Source organism: Solanum dulcamara, chromosome 12 (genome assembly GCF_947179165.1).
Source record: "Solanum dulcamara chromosome 12, daSolDulc1.2, whole genome shotgun sequence".
Classification (NCBI taxonomy): domain Eukaryota; kingdom Viridiplantae; phylum Streptophyta; class Magnoliopsida; order Solanales; family Solanaceae; genus Solanum; species Solanum dulcamara.
In genome coordinates this window covers 53,374,090-53,381,785 of record NC_077248.1, presented here as the reverse complement: position 1 = coordinate 53,381,785, position 7,696 = coordinate 53,374,090, and positions in this window count along the sequence as shown.

Genomic DNA, 7,696 nt, shown 5'->3' with positions numbered 1-7,696 from the left:
TAGAATTCAGACCTTTAAGTCCGGAAGTGGAGAAATAAAGAATTTACTTCCGTTAAAGTTCCTTGGAGGAATCAACTAGTTGAGGGTGCTACTTAGGAGGCCGAGTCCAATATGATGTCCTGTTATCCTCATCTCTTTTCCTCCAATTCAGTTTCAGCTTGAGGTGCTAGTTCCTCATGGTTTACAGTTATTATGATGTTTCCATATGCATGCATATTCGTGAAATCAATTTTAAAGTCATATTTTAGCTCAAGGTTGATTAATCCTTAGTTTATGAATTTTAATGTGTTGTTGCATTCATGTTGGGTTGTCAGATCTATTTTCCTAATGTATTCATGTTATATTGGGTCCCATTCTAGGACGAATGTTCCCAAGGGGTGATATTGTAATACCATGAAAATTGGAAACTCAGAATGAAAAAGAAAAGTTGCAAAAATGTTACTGACATAGCATTCTACGGTCTAGTCTATGGGTCATAGAAAGACTTATGAACCATAGGATGGTCTCGTAGGTAAGGTCTTGAAGTTGATAAAATTGACTAAGTGTTGGGTTAGATTATAGGTGGAGTGTACAAATCATATATGGTCCTACGGTCCATAGATAGGGATCGTGGGAAAGTCTGTAGGAAAAGGAAATTTTGAGTAGCTAGAGCTATGTTCCACGAGAGGTCTTACGAACCATAGAAAGTCTTAAGTGTCATAGGATGGATTTTAGGGTGAGAATTAGATAAGTTGATTTTTGGGTTTTTGAAGTTGTGCAGGATGAGTGGTCCCTACAATACGTAGATAAGTCCATGACCTATGTCTTAGGTCATGGGGGTGATTGTCCAGTTCCTATAGATCTGATTTTTGGACATGGTTTCTACGAATCCTTTTGGTGATTCGTAAAAAGTCCCATGGACCATAGATCACATCCGTAGGTTACTTCACAAATTTTTTATCTAGGATATTTTAGTCATTTTCCATTATTTTAACACCTAAGCTATGTTGTTTCTGACATTTGTGGATGACCTACATCTATCCAACCCCTTCAAATTTCCCCCATTCTCTCCCATTCTCCTGAATTTCTCCTAAGGAACTCAAAAGTTGTCTCTTAAGTCTTATTCTTCAAGCCAAGCTAGGGTTCCAAGAAGTCAAGTCTCCTCTCAAGATTTTAGGAATAATTTCAGTAAGATATAATTTCATCCATGGATCCCCTTCCATACATGGAGTCCCAAAGATCTCCATACTTTTTCATGTATATCAATTCATTTTTTCTAGGATTTTGATGATCTTGCATTGGGTTCATTCAATTATGTATTTATTAAATCTCAATGATCTTAATTATATATTTTTGGTGAATTTCACATGAACCCATGCCCTATACCTATTTTAGGATTATGAGCCATATTCGAAGTCATGCATGCACTTTGATTTTTATGAACTATGACTAAAGGATGCTTCTAGATAAAGTATCTATATGAATTTTATGAAAAACTTATAATGATTTGGATACTTTAGATAAGTATCTCTTATAATATTGTTTATGTTATGAATCATGATATGTTAATGGAGCTATTCTTATGATTCAAGTATGTTATGATGAATTTGGTATTACTAGATTCTTACCATTTTCTAATATTATGATATGTTTATGTTTATGTGTGATATTTTGTTGAGAGCATCACCTAGTACCGAGAGGACTTTGGGATGGAGGATCTCCTTTTAGTAGAGGTTGGGTCTCTAGAATCAATCTCCTACTCCCATAACTATGTGCCACCATAGGTAAAAGGATCACATGTTAGTTGAGGCGTGATTCTTTAGTAGCTTAGTGGATCCACTATCACGACCCGGATTAGGCCCTAAATGTGACACGAAGATTAAAATCCCACAGGGATCCAACCAAGCCTCTTGACATATTATAAGCATACATAAGGTAAAGTAAAGAGGAAATAACATAGGAAAGAGTCTCAAAACATGAATCATAAATGAGAGTGTAAGCTCGACTACATAGACTCTACATCATTTGTCCAATAATGCCTTTACTACTCAAGATGGGTGGGGGCTAAAACATGTTACAATCTCACCCTAAACTTGAATATAACAAAAGTATTTAAAATAGACCAAACTCATAACTCTCCCTCGATAGATGAGGACTCACCAATCTTTGTAGGATAGCAACTCAACTAGCCATGTGTGGAAGGGATATGATCCTCAAACCCTACATTATGAGACAATGTAGGCAACAAAATATGATTAGTATATTTGAATGTACTAAGTATGTGGGCATGCCATGCAATATAAAACATAAGGTACGATGATCAAATAACATAGATGGTATGAAAATGGATAAGTAAAGTCATGAGAAAACATGATTGATCAAGGTATTAAGAGACATGAATAGAATCATAAAGATGCATAAATAAGAGAGTATACATAACTGGGATATAACCATAACCGATAATAAGACCATGCAAGCTATAACATAGAATCCCGATGTCTCCCCATAAAATGGAAGAAAGGGGAATCTACTTGCCAAGGTAGACTCTACCCCACTAGGCGGGTCATAAACTTGTGCTATGTAGGATTGGACTCAAAACCCCTAAGGCTTTCAAGAAATTTTCTCTCAATGGTCATCTCCTCCCTCTCTATCTCACACTGTTCATCTCCGGTCAGTTCTGAATGGCTTCACCGCCGCCGGTGAAGCTCCCGTGGCCACCGAATATAGATCATCAAACATCACCAGCTAATGACACTCTGAATCTGCAAAATAACACTGCAATTTCAAGTGAAGCTGGTGTGAATCAACAACAATCGATCGGTCATCAAAATACTGATGCAATCACTGTCTCTGAAGAGGAGCTGAGAATTGCACACAAGATCATCAATTTTCGGAAACCTGGTTTGATTCGAGTATCAAGAACTGTGGTAGATGATTCCTTATCTTTTGGACTACATATAGCCCAAAAATTTGATCAAACCACCGCACCATTTGAGAGCACTGATCAGGCGACTCCTGAGAGAAACATCGCAGAGTCGCCGGAGTTGCGCCTTCATATTCGAAGAGGCTTCGGCGACATTTGAGACGGCGGACCCCCTGGGGTTTGTTCCCCACCTTATGGCGTTCCTACCACCAAATTGTCAACCCAAATGGACAGTGAAATCATTAGGGACGATGGTACCGGCGAGGTTTCCGAAGCTCAGGCGACATTTTCAGGTGGAAACCAATGCAAAATGGGGCATTTCATTGATACAAATACACCCCACCAGCAACTCACAAACATTAGAGAAGCAATCAAATCCTCTCAAATTAGCTCGAATTTGCCAAATCAACAGGGTCACTGTCAGAGTGCCGGCGCCGGAGCTCCGGCGAACCATTTATCACAAGATCAAATCCAAAATATCCCTAAGGGCAATGCGCAACTTCCCATCCATAAGAGGTGTCTCGAATCATCAACAACAAATTGAAATCAAAAAGTCGTCGAGACACTCGTCAAGGTGATATGCACATTTTCACTGATAATCAAGCTGAAGAACACACATTGGTTCAAGACCAATATCAACAATATGGTCAATTCAATCAACTAAAGGATGATATGCACACAATTGATAATGCAAAGTCGATGCATCCTTTTTCCAAAAATGATAAACATGCCTCAGGAACTTCACAGTAATGTAACAGTGCTAATGTTACAGACCTTCAAGGTAAGACCAATCCTTCCAACTTGATATACTCTGAGACTGCCAATTTGAAATCCAGTGGAGTTCTTTTGCAACCTAATGCAAATGTAATCCCTAGTAATGTTGTAGGTAACTCCTTACAGGGCACTGATCATACCAAAATCAATTCTAAAAGCAACCCTGAAATTCCTACCAAAATGCCTAACAATTCTATTCCTCAAACTAGCAACCAGCTACACACTCAATAGCCTACCACCACCTACAATAGCTTCCCTAAGGTGTCTAGTAATTTTGACATCCAGGTTCAAACTAGCCAACCTAAGGTGCCCACCAGCTATGCTAATATTGGTCCTAGACTTGTTGGACCTAAATCAGTCAATACCCAACCTCAACCAAATTCCACTAACCAAAACCAAAAATATTTTTCCCAACTTAAAAGGACCAGGTCCTTCAGCCTTCCCCTTACACTGTAGTTCAGACCTTTGCTGCCAAACTCAGAAATAATCAAGCAAAGAATGAGGCTCCTATTGAATTAGCCACCCCTGAATACACAACCAAACAGGGCCTGCCTGCTGTGTTTTTTGAAAAAGAAGACTTTATGCACAAACTAGCTCAAAGATGCAAATACACCTTGGTTGGCAAATTTACCCACACCATACCAAAGATAGAGTTGATAAGAAGGAGCTTTATCATTCAAACTCAGCTCTCAGGAGGTGTAAAAATTGCTCATTTCAATGCTAGACATGTCTACATTGACTTGGACAATGAGTTGGATTACAATACTATCTGGACCAAACAGAGAATGACAATAGAGGGCCAACTCATGAGGATTCAGACATGGACACCTACTTTTAAACCTGATGAAGAAACCCCAATAGTGCCAATCTGGGTAGCCTTACCAGAACTACCTTGGCATTGTTATAACATGGAGTTCACCACTGCCCTGCTAGCCTCTGTAGGGAAGGTACTTTATCTAGACACTACTTCCATACAAAAAACAAGGGGAAGCATAGCCAAGGTGAGACTTCAAGTGAACCTCACCAATAAAAGACCTCCCCATATTTGGCTGGGATATGACAAAACTGATAAAACTCTAGGGAGGTGGCAAGCTATTTTATATGAAAATGTACCTGATTACTGTATGTATTGCAAATATCAGGGTCACTTGATACATGTTTGTAATATTCAAAGAAGGGATGAAGAACAAAAAAAAAGAAAAGAAGAAGAAACAGCAAAAATGAATAAAAACAAGGAGGGTATGCTAACCAAGGATCATGATGACACAAATATCAATACATCTGTAAAAGATGGTCTTGCTCAGCCACAACAAACACTTGACAATGCAAAAGAACTGTTGTGGCAATTTTAGAGGAAGAAACAGTCTAAGGGACAAAACAAGCCCCAACAAACAAATGTGATCAGCTCTATTCAACCACAGCAGAACAGGGGAGTTGATAAACCTCAGCAAAACATCACAGGTCCAGGTAAGCCCTCTAATCCTATTTATACTTCCAATAATTATGTTGATCTTGTTACCCAGGATCAAACCAATAACCAAGATACAGGAGAACCAAGTAACCAAAGGAATTCCACTTTGAAGAATTCAGTAAAAATGCAGGAAAACACCATAATTCAACAACAAGGTACTACTCAAGGGAGCAATGTAACAAGGAATGCAGGTATTGACTTATTACTCCCCATACCCCTTACACCCCCACATCATACCCCTGTTGCTGTTGGCTGTGTAGTTGATGGACGAATGGTTGGAGGAGTAATGGAGAACCCCACTAATCTACAGGATGGGGAACCCAAAGGGGGGGATCTTGTCTCATGTTCTGCATGAGAATATCACTGACCTTAGGAGTGACCTTACAGCCCCTGCTACCCCTGCACACAAGGCTCAAAATGACATACCAAATATTGAATCCATCAGAAGAGATCCCCCTACTGATGATTCTACCATGCAAAACATCTTAGGCTCTATGGCCAAGGATTTGGGATCCATTGCAAGCAGTAGTGGCAAAGACTCTAATGCTAACAAGAACAAGTTAAGCAAGAAAAGGAGAGAGGCCATCAAAAAGAAAACAAACCTTTCTGAGAAATACCAAACTCCTTTAACTGACAGTGTTGCAATGCAGCAAAGTGAACAGGGATGTCAACAATTTGTACTTGATGATTATCAGGTGGGTATAGATATCACCCCTTTTCAAACTCCAGAGGTAGCTACAGATCACTTCACCTTCAACACCAACATACAGGACCCTATTGATGAGTATGTTGTATGTGATTCAGAAAATGAAAAAGATAATAATTATCAGCCCTTGCATGATCAGGAGGAAGATGATATTATAAGTTAGCATTTAATCAAAACCATCAACTCCTCTTCTGAGAATATATATGAGGAAGACATCCAACAGGTGGCTTGTTCACAGGGTCTATCTCCTAGAGGGATACATAGGACCAGATTTAGCAACAAGGAAAAAATTTCTACAAAAACTTCCCCCACAGGCAGACCAAGTACCAGGTCCCATACTTCAAGAATTTCTCAATGATTAGTACCCTTAACTGGAATGTAAGGGGTATTAATACCCAAGGAGCCATAGATAGAATAAAACTTCTCAAAAATATCCATCAAATTTCTCTTATAGCTCTAATGGAACCTTTTTCTGATAACTCTCATTTACAATACTTCAGAAACCAGCTCAATATGGACCATGCCATCCACAATCCCAATGGTAAGATTTGGATTTTCTAGACCAAAGATGTAAATTGCAAGATTTTGGAGAATGATGAGCAACTAATCACTTGTGAGCTCAATCATGCCATGATCGCAAATCAATTCATCACTACCTTTGTCTATGCTAAATGTAAAGATCATCTCAGAAGACCTTTATGGGATAGCCTTCTACAGCAGTCTACTACATCCAATCCATGGTGCACTATAGGAGACTTTAATGTTATTGTAGACCCTGAAGAAAAATTAGGGGGTGTCCCCTATAATATGAGAAAGAGTTTTGAGTTCATTAGCATTATTGAGGCTTCAGGTCTTCAAGACCTTGGTTTCTCAGGTCAGAAATACACCTGGTCCAATCTGAGGGGTATCAACTTTAGAATTTGGAAGAGACTTGATAGAGGGATGGTTAATGATAACTGGCTAGAGACCATACCCCATACCAGCATTACTCATCTTCCTTCTATGGGTTCTGATCACTACCCCTTGCTCTTGGAAATGATTGACCAACAACACAACCCCATCAAGTATTTCAAATTCCTGAACTGCTGGCTTGAGCAACCTTCTTTCATGGATACTGTCAAGAATTGCTGGAGCAGACCTTCTGAAGGAAATCCAATATGGAGTTTTCATCAGAAAATAAAAAGACTTACTACTACTCTTAGCTGCTGGTCAAGAAATCAATTTGGAGACATCTATGCTAAAGTCAAAAAATATGAGGAGAAGGCTAGACAAGCTGAAGAGAATCTGATCAGTATAAACTCCAATGAAAATAGGTCTCAACTGCATGCTATCAATGCTGAGTACATTAGATACATGAAGATGGAGGATTCTATCCTCAGACAAAAGTCTCAACTTCACTGGTTCAAAGAAGGTGACAGGAACTCTAGCTACTTTCATGCTCTCATCAGAGGCAGGAGAAGAAAGCTTTACATCCACAGGATCCAAAATGAAGAAGGCTCTTGGGTGCAAGGTGATAAAGAGATAGCTGATGCTGCTTGTGAATATTTCCAACAAATTTTTACTGGAAAGGAGGAGCACATCCAACAGCAGACACTCCATTGCATTCCTACAATGGTGACTGATAAAGACAATGAAGATTTACAAGCCATGCCTACTATGGAAGAAGTGAAAACTGTTGTTTTTACTATGAATCCTCACTCTACTGCTGGCCCTGATGGGATGAATGGAACTTTCTTTCAGGTGTGTTGGGAAATCATCAAAGAAGACCTCCTTAGAGTGATCACATCCTTCTTTTGTGGACAAACTATGCCTAAATATTTCACCCATACTTGTTTGGTTCTAC